Below are 15,000 nucleotides of genomic sequence, written 5' to 3' on the forward strand. Positions count from 1 at the left end.
ATTATCCCGATCTCTACCAATGGAAAATGAAAAATAATCCCGATCTCTACCAATGGAAAATGAAAAATTATCCCGATCTCAGCCAATGGAAAATGAAAAATTATCCCGATCTCAGCCAATGGAAAATGAAAAATTATCCCGATCTCTACCAAGCGAAAATGAAAAATTATCCCTATCTCTACCAAAGGAAAATGAAAAATAATCCCGATCTCTACCAATGGAAAATGAAAAATTATCCCTATCTCTACCAAAGGAAAATGAAAAATAATCCCAATCTCTACCAATGGAAAATGAAAAATTATCCCTATCTCTACCAAAGGAAAATGAAAAATAATCCCAATCTCTACCAATGGAAAATGAAAAATAATCCCGATCTCTACCAAGGGAAAATGAAAAATAATCCCAATCTCTACCAATGGAAAATGAAAAATAATCCCGATCTCTACCAAGGGAAAATGAAAAATAATCCCGATCTCTACCAATGGAAAATGAAAAATTATCCCTATTTCTACCAATGGGAAAATGAAAAATAATCCCGATCTCTACCAATGGAAAATGAAAAATTATCCCGATCTCTACCAAGGGAAAATGAAAAATAATCCCGATCTCTACCAATGGAAAATGAAAAATAATCCCGATCTCTACCAATGGAAAAATTCTATATAATCTCCACCTTTACGAATAAAAAAAAACAAAAAACTACCTCCTTGGGAGTTTTTTTATTCGCAAATGAAAAATAATCTCAGCTCGACCAGTGGAAAAATGAAAGATAATCTCCACATTTACGAATGGAAAATGAAAAAAATCATCTTTACAACCGGGTAATTGAAGAATAATGTCGATCTTTACCAAGGGAAAAATAAAAAATAATCTCCACTTTTTCCACTGGAAAAATGAAAAAATAACTTCCACCTTTACTAATGGAAAAGAGAAAAAATAACCTCCCTACTTACAAATGGATAAATTAAATATCTTTCATTGAAAAACTAATTTTAAAAAAATCTCCCTTTTTACAACTGGATAAATGAAAAATCCTCTTGATCTTTACTAGTGGAAAAATAAAAAATAATCTCAATCTTTACAAGTGGAAAAATGAAAAATAATCACCTTTACCAATGGAAAAATAAAAAATAAAAATCTCTTTTCTTTCAAATGGATAAATAAATAAAATAATCTCATTTTTTCAAGTGGAAAACGAAAAAAAAAATCTCAATCTTTCCCAGTGTAAAAACGAAAAACAATCTCAATCTTTACCGCTGGAAAAATGAAAAATATTCTGCACCTTTACCAATGGAAAAATGAAGTGAGACCAAGTTCCTTCCAGTATTTCTTTCACCACAGCGCCTGGAATCCAGCGGTTGGGGCAACAGGCCATAAATTAGCTCATTTGGTCACTTGGGACCTAACTTATGGAAGCTCTGGCGTGGAGGTAAGAGAGAGAGAGAGAGAGAGAGAGAGAGAGAGAGAGAGAGAGAGAGAGAATGGTTACTGTCTGGAAAACAAAACAAAGGATTTAAAAAAACGCCATTCTAGTATCCTAAAGAGAGAGAGAGAGAGAGAGAGAGAGAGAGAGAGAGAGAGAGAGAGAGAGAGAGAGAGAGAATGGTTACTACTGTCTGGAAAACAAATCAAAGGACTAAAAGAAAAGGACCATTCTAGTATTCCTGAGAGAGAGAGAGAGAGAGAGAGAGAGAGAGAGAGAGAGAGAGAGAGAGAGAGAGAGAATGGTTACTACTGTCTGGAAAACAAATCAAAGGATTAAAAAAAAAGGCCATTCTAGTATTCTTGAGAGAGAGAGAGAGAGAGAGAGAGAGAGAGAGAGAGAGAGTGGTTACTACCTGTATGGAAAACAAATCAAAGGATTAAAAAAAAGGCCATTCTAGTATTCTTGAGAGAGAGAGAGAGAGAGAGAGAGAGAGAGAGAGAGAGAGAGAGAGAGAGAGAAGAGAATGGTTAGTGTCTGCTGGAAAATATAAAGTACAAAAATAAAAGGTCGTTCTCGTAAACCTATTGTAAACAATGGAAGGAAACGAATGTCACAATGGAAATCTGTACTGTGATTTTCCTCTCATTAGTTCAAGGGCAAAATATATTATTTTCTCATTAATTAATTAACAAAATTAATTTGCAATTTCATGTAGTAATAAATTTGAGAGAATCCAATGGTAAATAGTACAAAAGTGAGCAAAGTAATTTGTATTTTTACAATGCAAATTTTGCAATCAACTTAGCATTAGAAATTTTACCTTTGGTGGGGGGAGGGGGAAGGGGGGATAGTGCAAAGTGCAGGAGAGATTTTACTTAATAGTAAAAAAGAAAACATTATAAACAAGTAAGAAATGCGCCATCGAATTTTCTGCAAACCATATAATGTTGTATGAGCCACGGCCTATGTAACTTTCAGCCACGGCCCGGTGGTGGCCTGTCCTCTAGGGTTGCCAGACGCACGATCATGGCTAACTTTAGCCTTAAATAAAATAAACACTACTGAGGCTGGAGGGCTGCAATTTGGTATGTTTGATGATTGGAGGGTGGATCATTAACAGACCAATTTGCAGCTTTCTAGTCTCGGTAGTTTTTAAGATCTGAAGGCAGACAGAAAAAGAAGCACAGTAGTATTCTTTTGCGGAAGACTAAAATAGAAATAAATTCTGAGCCGACATTCAATCAAAATTTTTTGCAGCATCTGTTAATATGGAAAATAATATTTTCCTACGAATCCCATATCATAAAACTACAAATACCAAAGCTAGTATCCAAGACCCCTATATTTTTCTCTTTATATTTTGAAGTAAAGTTAAGAATATATTAGTTTTACCAGACCACTAAGTTGATTAACAGCTCTCCTAGGGCTGGGTCGAAGGATTACATATATTCTTATGGCTAAGAACCAATTGGTTACCTAGCAACAAGACTTACAGCTTATTGTGAGATCCGAACCACATTATATCGAGAAAGGAATTTCTAATCACCAGAAATAAATTCCCCCGATTCCACGTTGGCAGAACAGGGATTCGAACTCGCGATTACCAAATCGGTAGGCGAGCACGTAACCCACACGTCCAACGAGGAGCTATATATATTTTGAAATAAATTCCTCTAGATGACTTAGGTTAACCCTTAAGTAGTATACACTAGGGAGAGATTTTTGAGAATATATCTGATTAAGTTAAGAGAATAGGTATCTTATTATAAAAAAAAAAAAAAAAAAAAAACTCCAGTTTGGGGTGCCACCGAAACCCATTATCGCCCTCAAGAGCATTCGATGCAATTTCTGACTTGAAAAGTCATCTGTAAGGAACTGAATGCTAAAGAGACCACTACAATAAATCCTACTGAATAGGAAGCTATATCACATATCAAAGGAATCTGACTGATCAACAGCGACTATGGTAACTATGTATTTTCATTAATAAATAAAGCTCAAGTTGAAATAATAACTGTTCATATTCTGATGTCAACATGTCTTACGAAGAATGTTATCATTCACAACTAACCATAAATTAAAACTATATAATTTGTGTCTGAACCAAAGAAATGATTATCTGAATCGAAATACAGCAAAGGATTTCGTAACCACTTCTCCGCTACGGTGAAAATGTCCGAAAAAGACGAAATTTAAGATGAAATTCATCAGGTAGTATTTATTTCACCACTGGTGGTACTACGTGATAATCTCGTTGTTATATGTTTAAATTGCGTTCGATGGTTGAGCAATTAGTTCAGGTCAGATATGTTATTATAAACACCCATACCAATACCAATATATACGTATATATATATATATATATATATATATATATATATATATATATATATATATATATATATATATAGTATTTAATATAACCAATGGTACGGTATAACCTTCATATGTTCTAAAAGTACGTTCCACGAGAAAGAGAGATTAAATCAGCGATTAAATTGTTACCACAAACACCCATACTAATGACAATATATATGTGCCGAGCATATATATATATATATATATATATATATATGTATGTATGTACATAAATGCTTACACAGCTTATTATTGTAAATACGGAAATTGTGGCCATATTGAAATACGATCGTTTTTTCAGTTAACTTGGTCTAGTGAAGCGTAAGAAGAAACAATAAAAAACATTTGGAAAACACTCCCCATGCATTTATTAATATATATATATATATATATATATATATATTTATGAATTATAATATAATTATATATATATATATATATATATAACTTGTTTGGCCACATTTCAAATTACAATCACTTTTACAGTTGACTTGGCCTAGTGAAGAAACGGTGGCAAGCGTAAGAAACAATAAGTTATTTGAAACACTCACCCATGTAACTACTAAAACATACACGCCAATAATATATATATCTTTTATTATTTATATTCGCATTCCCTTCCTCTATTTAATTGATTAAATCTTATTATATATCTCTATATTATTATATATATAATATATATAATATATACGTAATACGTAAATTGTAGCTACATTCAAATACGATCATATTTTTTGAGTTGAGTCTAACAAAGAAACAACGGCAAGCGTAAGATAAAGAAAAAAAGTTATTTGTAACACTCACCCATCATTCCATCTCGTAACACTTCGTAGGGTCCGCCCTTTCGTCTCAGCACCTCCTTAAGCCTATCTGGGATAGAACTGGCCAATTCTGCAGGATAATGGGTTCAAAGTTGTCCTAAATGGAACGTATGGAGTTCGTCGAGGGTTGTCGCGTCCTCCACCTTGTAGCAAGACTTGATCGCTGCCCAAAGATTTTATAATGGGTAGAAATTTGGGGCACTGCCTGACCAAGACTATTATTATATCAATTTATATTAATAATAGTCCATTTGGCAATCGTTTAGCCAATCAGTGACGTCATAATCGGCTTGCGCGTGAGTCAAGAGTGAATCAGTGACGTCATTGGCAGCATGGCGCAGCACGCCCTCCAGTGACGCTCCAGCTGCAGAATGGATGTGTACCGATTTCTCATAACGACGCTAGCAAAACGTCGTCTTTAACAGCGTCAGGTTAAACCTCTGGTGTCGTGCTCCATCTTGGGAAAGACTGGAGAGAACACCAAATTCCTTACACCATCACGTACTGCGAGAACTTGACCGTAACTTGTTTAGGAGCCAGCTTATCAATCTTCCCGCCTCCCCCATCGTCTCCCTGCTAAGGTGTGTCTGGATGGTACTACGTGGATAGGTGGCCAAACAATTGAATATTACGCTTTTATTTCCTTGCACTGTACATAGTCGTCCATGTGCCGTTTCCTATGCTCCATGACCATGAGCAGGGTAGACCTCCCCAACTCGCCCGGACACCATGAACTTATCAACAAACTATACCGTCTTTTACAGTTCTTTCACCTACCTTTGGCGCTGTGCTTCACTATTTCATTTGTTTTCGACTTCACCTTACGGCACTCAGCTACGCCGACATGTTTTACGCACTCGTGATAGAAGCACAATCGAGAAGGATCGCAGTCGATCTGATTTATGACACACTTTGGTAAGACATAAACTCACGAACATACATGAGAGGACTTATATGCTGGGCAGCTGGAGCTGGGTGGGGTGGGTGGGGGTGGGAGAAGGATTAGGGTAAGTTGACATTTAGTCTTTTTTTTTTCTTATTGCGCGTAGATATTTTCTCTAGATAAGAATTGCATGGGAAATCATTCATAATTATAGTCAGTTCCATTTCATCTGTCCACTCACGGGTGAAGGTAAGGAACATACGCTTACGTGAGTGGCGGACATTCAACGTCTCCGAAACCGTTGGCTTGTGAACACATTTGAATGTTTAAATTGAATGAACCCTCGCCCCCTCTGATATAATTCATGAACACATCGATCTTTAGTCAATTATAATATTATATATGATATACCAACACAAACACACGAAAGACTAGGTTGGATCCAACATTCTACTCAGATCAAATGCAGACGAACGATGAGCTTTCAGCCATCATGACTGATCTTGTTAGTATGTAGCCCAGACTACCCTTAGACCTATGCTCGAAAGTATTCAAATCACATTTTCTTGTCGTTCAAATTTTATTCTACGTGCAGTTTCATTGCATGTGAAATGGAAATAACTTTATTATTGTACCAAACACTGATTACCTTGAAAACATGAAGCGCGGGCAATGAAGCTAGGCCTATGCTACTGATTGATTAGCCTGGTATTTTACTTTGCTAACTTTCTCTTTAGCACACATTCATTCCATTTCAGTCAGAGATTGCTGTTTTATTGTAACCTTGATTTATTCATTCTATGTAACCGCTTTAGTATTTGCAGAGTATTCTGGAAAGAGAAACCACAATGCCATAGCTGTAATGCCATGTTATAACTGAAATATCCCTCTTTCCCGCCAATATAGCTGTGGTTTTTCCATTCACCTCCCCGAGACCTAGAGAGTCTCACAGACAACGCTGTTCCTTACTTATTTCGAAATATTAACCTACTCACGTAATTTACATACAAGAAATGATTAAAATCCCTTTTATTCGCACTCGCATAGCCATGTGTCTTTTTATAGTGCCTACAGTGAGATAAAACAATGTTCCTTTGCGATATAGGTATCTATAGACCATGGCACGTGTGTGTGTGTGTGTGTGTGTATGTTTTATTTTTTTTAGACGGCTGTAATTTGCTAAGTTCGATTATTGGAGGATGGATGATCAACATAACAATTTGCAGCCCCTGTAGCCTCAGTAGTTTAAAAGATCTGAGGGCGAACAGAAAAAGTGCGGACGGACGGACAAAGCCGGCACAGTTTTCTTTCACAGAAAACTAAAAGTAGTGAAGTATTCTTCTATATATATACTTAAAGCGGAGCCATCAACATTACAAAGAAAATTTCCAGTGCTATTTGATTATATTCATTCTGCTGAGAGAGAGAGAGAGAGAGAGAGAGAGAGAGAGAGAGAGAGAGAGAGAGGCATAGTTATTGTCTAGAGAAAAAGGGGAAAAAAGTACATTCCAGTATTCTTATTGTACTTTCAGTAGGGCAGAGGTCGACCTTTTTTTTTTCACAAAGGGAATGTCTCAAGGCGTTTTATTTTATTAATTCTAGAAGTCATTTACTAATGGAAGCCCCAGCCAGGAAGGAAAAGGTCTGAGAAAAAGAAATTATTATTATTATTATTATTATTATTATTATTATTATTATTATTATTATTATTATTATTATTATTATTATTATTATTTATATTTTGTTGAAGATGTAAGTGTTTTATCTTATAGTTATTTGAGTTAAATAATGGCTTTTATTTTTTTCATTTCAGTTACTGATGAAAAAACATATATATATATATATATATATATATATATATATATATATATATATATATATATACCTAGACTGAGGGCTCACCAATATCTCGACGAGCTCCTATATACATATGCGGCGAAACTCACTTCTATCTTTGAGTCACTTTCTTTTCTTCAGATCATAATAAGATGAAATATATATACCTTCTCATAATAATAATAATAATAATAATAATAATAATAATAATAATAATAATATAATAATAATAATAATAATAATAATAATAGGGAAAACTCTCTATCACGAGAGTATATATAATGTTCTAAAGGGTCCACAATAATACAAAGTGTAAAAAGTCTGTGTATAATTTTGAAGACTTTACAGAAAGCTTTCGAACCCTTCCCTGGGTTCATCTTCAGTCCAAAGATGAACCCACCCAGGGAAGGGTTCGAAAGCTTTCTGTAAAGTCTTCAAATTATACACAGACTTTTTACACTTTGCATTATTGTGGACCCTTTAGAACAGAATAATAATAATAATAATAATAATATGTAGAGCCATTGAACCTCTACATAAACCAAACCCAGTTTTCCTAATTTGAAAACAACTATTTTGAGTAAAAAATAAAAAGGCTAAGTTTTTTATATATTTCCATTTCAGTTTTTCTCTTCTGTGTTACGGATCTGTAAAAAGAACTCTAAAAAAAAACTCTTCTTTTGTATGGCTTACGTATTGCAACACCAATATACCTCTGCAACATGAACAGGTAGGCAATAATCCTCTTACAGCTATCATGTAGCTTTTTTCCTTTTTTTTAAATTATTTTATTTTCGATGTCAATTCCCGTCCACGTTTGTTTTTTGTTACGCCTTTATTCTTTTATTATTGCATTTACTTATTTCTAGTATTGTTTAATTGCTGAAGTGAAGTTTATGTTTTCCTTTTTGCTACCTGTCTGCATATTCATATTTATGTTTAAACAGTTTTATTTAATACGTATATATATATACGTATATATACACTATGTATATATATACACATACACACACACACACATATATATATTTATATATATATATATAACAGAGAGGAGATAAAATATGAATATGTTTTGTAAAGATCTATTGTGTCTTTTTGTCCTGAACATGTGTACCTGATAGTTAATTGACTGCAGTGGATTGCAGTCATGACTGGACACAGCTACGAGGCTTGTAAACATTTTCTAAACTTATATCTAAGTTTATGTCTGTTAATAATGTCGTATAGCTTTTTACCAGTATAAATGCTATTCATTCAATACATAACGCTAGTGCTTGCGTGATTAATCATTATACCTATGCGTAATCATTATGCATTATACATACGCGTTATCTAATGTATATATTCAGCTGCTTATATGACATTAGAAAATATTCATTATGATCATTCCCATCTAAGAATTTTAAGGACGTCCAAAATATTAAATTAGTTTAGATGATTTTGGTTTGATTATCGTCCGGTTTCCTCAAAATCCAGAAATTAGGAGTCCACGACATTTTCCTTTGTGCCACAAGGGGCGTTCACTACAATATTTCGAGAGCGAACGAACGGATTTGGATAAAACTTGGTCAAAACATTGGCGAGAGAGATTCTCTGTTGGTGAAGAGTTTTTGTTGAAAATAGATTAATAGTTAACCCTTTGTGTCAATCATTATTATTTGACTTAGTCAGCCTTACATAACTGAATCCACTCTCACCAGTACCAAGGTATTCTTGAAAATAGGAATGACACGTCACTATCGACATCAAGTTATGACTGATATTATGTATGATTTCACGCATATTCTGTCAACTCTGAATGGAAAATAGAGGTTCTTGGAAATTGGCTTTTTGTGACATGCACGATGGGAATTTTATTTTTTGGATTTTATTTATTTATTTATTTGGCAACCGTTTTTCTAAAAGCTGAAAAATAACACATATAAATGAATGTAGAAATGACCGAACGTAAACGACTTCGAGAGAGAGAGAGAGAGAGAGAGAGAGAGAGACTAAGTAATATATAGAGATAAAGAGTTATAGGCCGAGCTGAAGAGAGATGGAGAGCAAGAGAAGGGAGAGAGAGTATGAAAGAGATCTTTAACACCTGAGAGAGAGAGAGAGAGATGGGGGGGGGGGGGGGGAGGGGGGGGGGGGGGGGCGATAGATGAAACAGAGAAAGGGAGAGAGAGCTGGATGTGGGTATGTGTGCGTGTAGGGGAGTTATAGTGAAAAAGAAAGAGAGAGAAATTGACGAATAACAGAGGGAGACAGAGGTGGATGAAACAGAGAAAGTGAGAGAGAGAGAGAGAGAGAGCTGGATGTGGGTACGTGTGCATGAACGGAAGTTATACTGAAAAAGGAAAGAGAGAGTCGATACTGAATCAGAGAGAGAGAAAGAGTATCACCTGAACGTACGTAGGCGTCAGCTAATTCCTCCTGCAAATGAATGCTAGCCCAAGCGTAAAAGGAGAGGTTGGGGGGGAGGGGGTGCCAAGAGTAGTAGAATTAATGAGTTTTTCATTTGCATATTAGCATCAAGGGGACGCAATGGAATTAATTAAGGATGCTGTAGGTAATTAGAGATGAAAGCCCATTTAACGAGGTAAGTTATACTTACTTCATTAGGTCGCTCTTCGTTTTTTTTTTTTTTTTTTTTTAGTTGCCACTTATTTTTTATTTTTTTTTTTGTTAACTTGTTTGAGGCACCTTGAGACGTTAACTGTATTTTCTAGTCATTATTGCATTTCTTTTCATATTGGAGTATATATGCTCTTGACTTCATAATTATCAGTGTGTACACACGCATATATATATATATATATATATATATATATATATGTGTGTGTGTGTGTGTGTGTGTGTACACATATACATATGTATAAAAAATATATACATTATATATGTACAAACATGTATACATAAATATGTATGTATATATATATATATATATCATATATATATATATATATATATATATATATATATATATATATATATATATATATAACAGATAGATAAATGCACAGGCAGATAGATGTTTACATATACGGAACGAGTAAAATTAAGAAATATGAGAAACACGAGAGAGAAAAAGAGAGAGAATATGATCCCACCATAAGCATAATAAGGTACTCACTCCCACAAGCGACATTCATGAAAAAGAACACAGTGATAAACCCGTGTCTGACACATTGGCAGTAGGAGATGGTTTGGTGGGGGAGATGGATTGGTGGGAGGAGGCGTTGTCACAATAGTGTGATGACTCGATGGTGATGATACTATAGCAGTCATCAATCGCATTACCATCGATAGTGGTGATTAACAAAATGACAGACAAATACAGTGACACGATAACTACGCGTTGGTAGACTAAATTAAGTTCTTCTTCCATTATTGTATACGGCCGAATTTACACGCCTGGTAGTAAACAGATCAATACGTGTGAATGAATGGGTTGGATATACGGGATTGAATTGATAAGGTCACTGCAATGTATACGGAAGGAAAATACGGCTGTATACTGGTGATACACTTGTGAATATGGATGTTCAAACACCATGCCAATTATATATTACATTTGGTATCCAATTCAGCCTGAGCATCTATATATATATATATATATATATATATATATATATATATATATATATATATATATATTATTCGAGCTACAAATATCCTTTAATATCAAAATCGCTCTACCTCGGAATTCCGAGGTAGAGTGATTTTGACATTAAAGGACATTTGTAGCTCGAATAATTTATATGAATCACGGTGATGTGATAATTAATTATATATATGTATATATACATACACATATATATATATTATATATATAGATATATATATATAAATATATATATATATATATATATGTCAACAAATCAATCAATAAATAAAACATATATATATCAAATCAATAAACGAATAAAACACACACACACACACACACACACACACACACACACACACACATATATATATATATATATATATATATATATATATATATATATATATATATATAATAAGTATTATATATAGGCACTTATAATATTCAAGTCATATACATATCACATCATAAAAGAAATACCTTTGAATCAACACGCCCAACTGTCACCTGAGCGCGTTCACGCGCACGCAAAGTCAAAAGCTACAGAGAGAGAGAGAGAGAGATCGCTCGTCGTAAATTGATGGTCTGAATTAGCCAAACAGCACCCTGTCCAAAAGTGGGGAGATAAGGTTCGGGAAACGTTCACCTGGAAGCTAAGAGGACCGATTAGTTTAAGCACAGGTGACTAATCACCCGCTGAGGTCATCAATCAATGGGTGTTTTGGCATTTTGGCACCCGAGTGACGAGTTTTTCGTCACCCGGGCACAACTGGGTGCGGTTGAGGGCTTCAAGTCAGTTTCCATACCCACTTATTTCCTGTTTCTTGTTTTTTTTATATTCTGATTCCATTTTTTTATTCTTCAATTCTCTTTTTATTTTGATTGCCTATTTTATTCATAAGGTTTTTCTTTTGATCTTATTTTTATTCTTATTCTCTTTTTTCTCATCGTTATGAGAGGGCAATGATTAATATTTTCCTTGATTGCTTATTTCTTCATTTTCCTTCGGTCCTTTCTCTCTTATTCTGTGTTTCTCTTCCCTTTGTCTTAGTCTCCTACCGTCCCTTCTTCTTTTTTCTATCTATCTTACTATCTATCCTCCGTTTCTCTATCATCGTTGTTGCAGAAAGACAAATAATTCTTTTTTTTTTTTTGCATATATTCCTTGATTCCATGTCACCCTCTCCCATTCTTATTCCTCATTTCTCTTTTCCATTTTCTTCATTTCTTCCCGTGTTTATTCCGTCTTCTTCTTCTTCTTCTTCTTCTTCTTCTTCTTCTTCTTCTCCTTCTCTTCATTCTCCTTCTTTCCTTACCCTCCGTTTATCTGTCAGTTTCGTTAAACAAAATTAAAACAAAATTTCTGGAATCTCTTAAATGCTAATCTGCTTTGTTTGTTAATTCCTCTTACCCTTTCAATTTCCCAGTTTGTTTATCCATTGTTTCACTTCCCACCATCTTCCTTCTTCTTCTTATTCTCCTTCTCCTTCTTCTTCTTATTCTCCTTCTCCTTCTTCTTCTTTTCCTTCTTCTCCTTTTTCTTCTTTTCCTTCTAACTCTCCGTCTTCTTCTACTTCTTCTCCTTCTTCTTCTCCTTCTCCTTCTCCTTCTCCCTTCTCCTTCTTCTCCTCCTTCTTATTCTCCTTCTTCTTCTTCTCTTTCCTCTTCTTCTTCTTCTTCTTCTTGCTTGCTTCCTTCTCGTCCCTTCTCTCCTTCTTCACATTCTTCCTCCTCTTTTCAGTTCTTCCTTCTTCTTCTTCTACTCTTTCGCTTCTTTCTTCATTCCTCTTCTTCTTCTTCTTCTCCTTCTGTTCTCCCTTCATCTTCCTCTTTCTTCTTCTTCCTTCGTTTCTTCTCCTTCGCTTCTTCTCCTTCCTCTTCTCGTTCCTCTTCACTTCTCTCCTTCTCATTCTTCTTCTACTTCTTCTACTGCTTCAGCTTCTCTTCATTCTCCTTCTTCTTCTTCTCCTTCATCTTCTTCTCCTTCTTCTTCTCGTTCTTCTTCTACTCCTTCTCCTTCTTCTTCTTCTCCTTCTTCTCCTTCATCTTCCTCTTCTTCTTCTTCTCGTTCTTCTCCTTCATCTTCTTCTCCTTCTTCTTCTCGTTCTTCTTCTACTCCTTCTCCTTCTTCTTCTTCTTCTCTATCTCCTTCTCGTTCTTCTTCTTCTCCTTCTTCTCCTTCATCTTCTTCTCCTTCTTCTTCTCGTTCTTCTTCTACTCCTTCTCCTTCTTCTTCTTCTCCTTCTTCTCCTTCATCTTCTTCTCCTTCTTCTTCTCGTTCTTCTTCTACTCCATCTCCTTCTTCTTCTCTATCTCCTTCTTCTTCTTCTTCTAGCCATCATCAGTAGTGTTAAGCAGGAGCCGGCCCAGAGTTGGGTCATAAAGTCGTAAGCCGGGTGCGGTAACTATCTCGCCGCCGAGGCGCGTTTTTGTACCTGTGGAAAAAAAAATCTAATTTAGATGTCATTAAAATCTGTTCTGTAGCCAGCCTCTCTCTCTCTCTCTCTCTCTCTCCCTCTCTCTCTCTCTCTCTCTCTCTCTCATTATACATTTTTCAAACCCTTGGAGATCAAACGCGGCAAATTATTATTGATGGATTCCAAGTACCTTCTATCAATCAAAACTTCCATAGAATTTCCTTAATTGATAAGTAGCTTTGAACGTATTAACGATTATGTTTCTATTTGCCAGTTATGAGCAAATGGATTATGTATATTTATGTATATACATATATTTATATATATACATAAATGTTTATAATCATTAAATATTTATGTACATACATAAATATATATCATCAATATTTATGTATATACATATACATATACATACATACACACTGCTCACGCAAAGACATTCACACACACACACACACACACACACACACACACACATATATATATATGTGTGTGTGTGTGTGTGTATTAACGTGATAAATGAACAAATGAACAAGTAATAATAATTAGTGGACGAAATAATAAATAACGAGATAATAATTAATGAACAAACAATTTAGCATATCTTTAACCACCACCAAACACTGAGTAACGTATTAATTAAATCAAAACCAAATAAAGCTAAACAAGAAACACACACACACACACACACCTTAACATACCATCAGACAGGTAAAACCCAATACCCGAAATGACGTCCAATTTAACTATTAGCGAACTCAGGTAAAAATCTCACCTGAACTTCTCGGTTGGCTCGGTTTTTTTTTTCTTTTTTTTTTTGTTTTACTCGGATCGATAAGGAGTCTTAGGGGTGAAATGTAGCCTATAAAATAGCAGCCCAGTCTTCCCCCGTTTGAAGGCCCTCCTCCAATTTGGTGTGTTGGTCCACGAACTGGTTTTTCAGGACGAAGCTGAAGCTGCGAGATTTTCTGTTCGTCTTATCCACTTCGGTAGAAGGTTCACCTGTCGAATTTAACATTAATAATAATAATAATAATAATAATAATAATAATAATAATAATAATAATAATAATAATAATAATAACAAAGGTGCGAGACCTTCTGTTCGTCTTATCCTCCCCGGTAGAAGGTTCACCTGTCGAATTTAACATTTAATAATAATAATAATAATAATAATATAATAATAATAATAATAATAATAATAATAATAATAATAATAATAAAAATAATCATAATAATAATAATGATAATAACAAAGCTGCGAGACCTTCTGTTCGTCTTCTCCTATGTAAAAGGTTCACCTGTCGAATTTAACATTAATGATGATGATAATAATAATAATAATAATAATAATAATAATAATAATAATAATAATTAGGAAGGAGGCCTTCTCTGAGGGCAGTAACATTGTATATTATAGCTGTTTCAACGGCATTCCATAACAACAATAACAACAATAACATTAACAATAATAATAATAATAATAATAATAATAATAATAATAATAATAATAATTTCTCTTAAGACATTCAAGTAGCTAGGGAATATATTGCAAACAACTACAGCATCAACTATAAGAAAGAAGAATAATGATAATAAATCAATAGTAATATTAATTAATAATTATAATCATCATTAACTGTAAGTCTCCATTTGAGTAT

At 34.3% G+C, this 15,000-nt stretch overlaps 1 protein-coding gene across 2 annotated transcripts in view; it reads right to left on the minus strand.

Moving 5' to 3' along the window:
* The window catches only part of LOC135202953 (uncharacterized), a 58,970-nt gene extending 53,417 nt beyond the window's left edge, over positions 1-5,553 (minus strand). The window contains exon 1 of one of the 2 annotated variants that reach the window (XM_064232455.1): positions 5,383-5,553. The gene's annotated coding sequence lies outside the window, so the exon portion shown is untranslated. Of the gene's footprint in view, positions 1-4,588; positions 5,340-5,382 lie in introns of those variants that run through there. The other variant, XM_064232454.1, reaches the window with a different exon arrangement.
* Positions 5,554-15,000: the final 9,447 nt, after the last annotated feature.

Source organism: Macrobrachium nipponense, chromosome 33, assembly GCF_015104395.2.
Source record: "Macrobrachium nipponense isolate FS-2020 chromosome 33, ASM1510439v2, whole genome shotgun sequence".
Lineage (NCBI taxonomy): Eukaryota > Metazoa > Arthropoda > Malacostraca > Decapoda > Palaemonidae > Macrobrachium > Macrobrachium nipponense.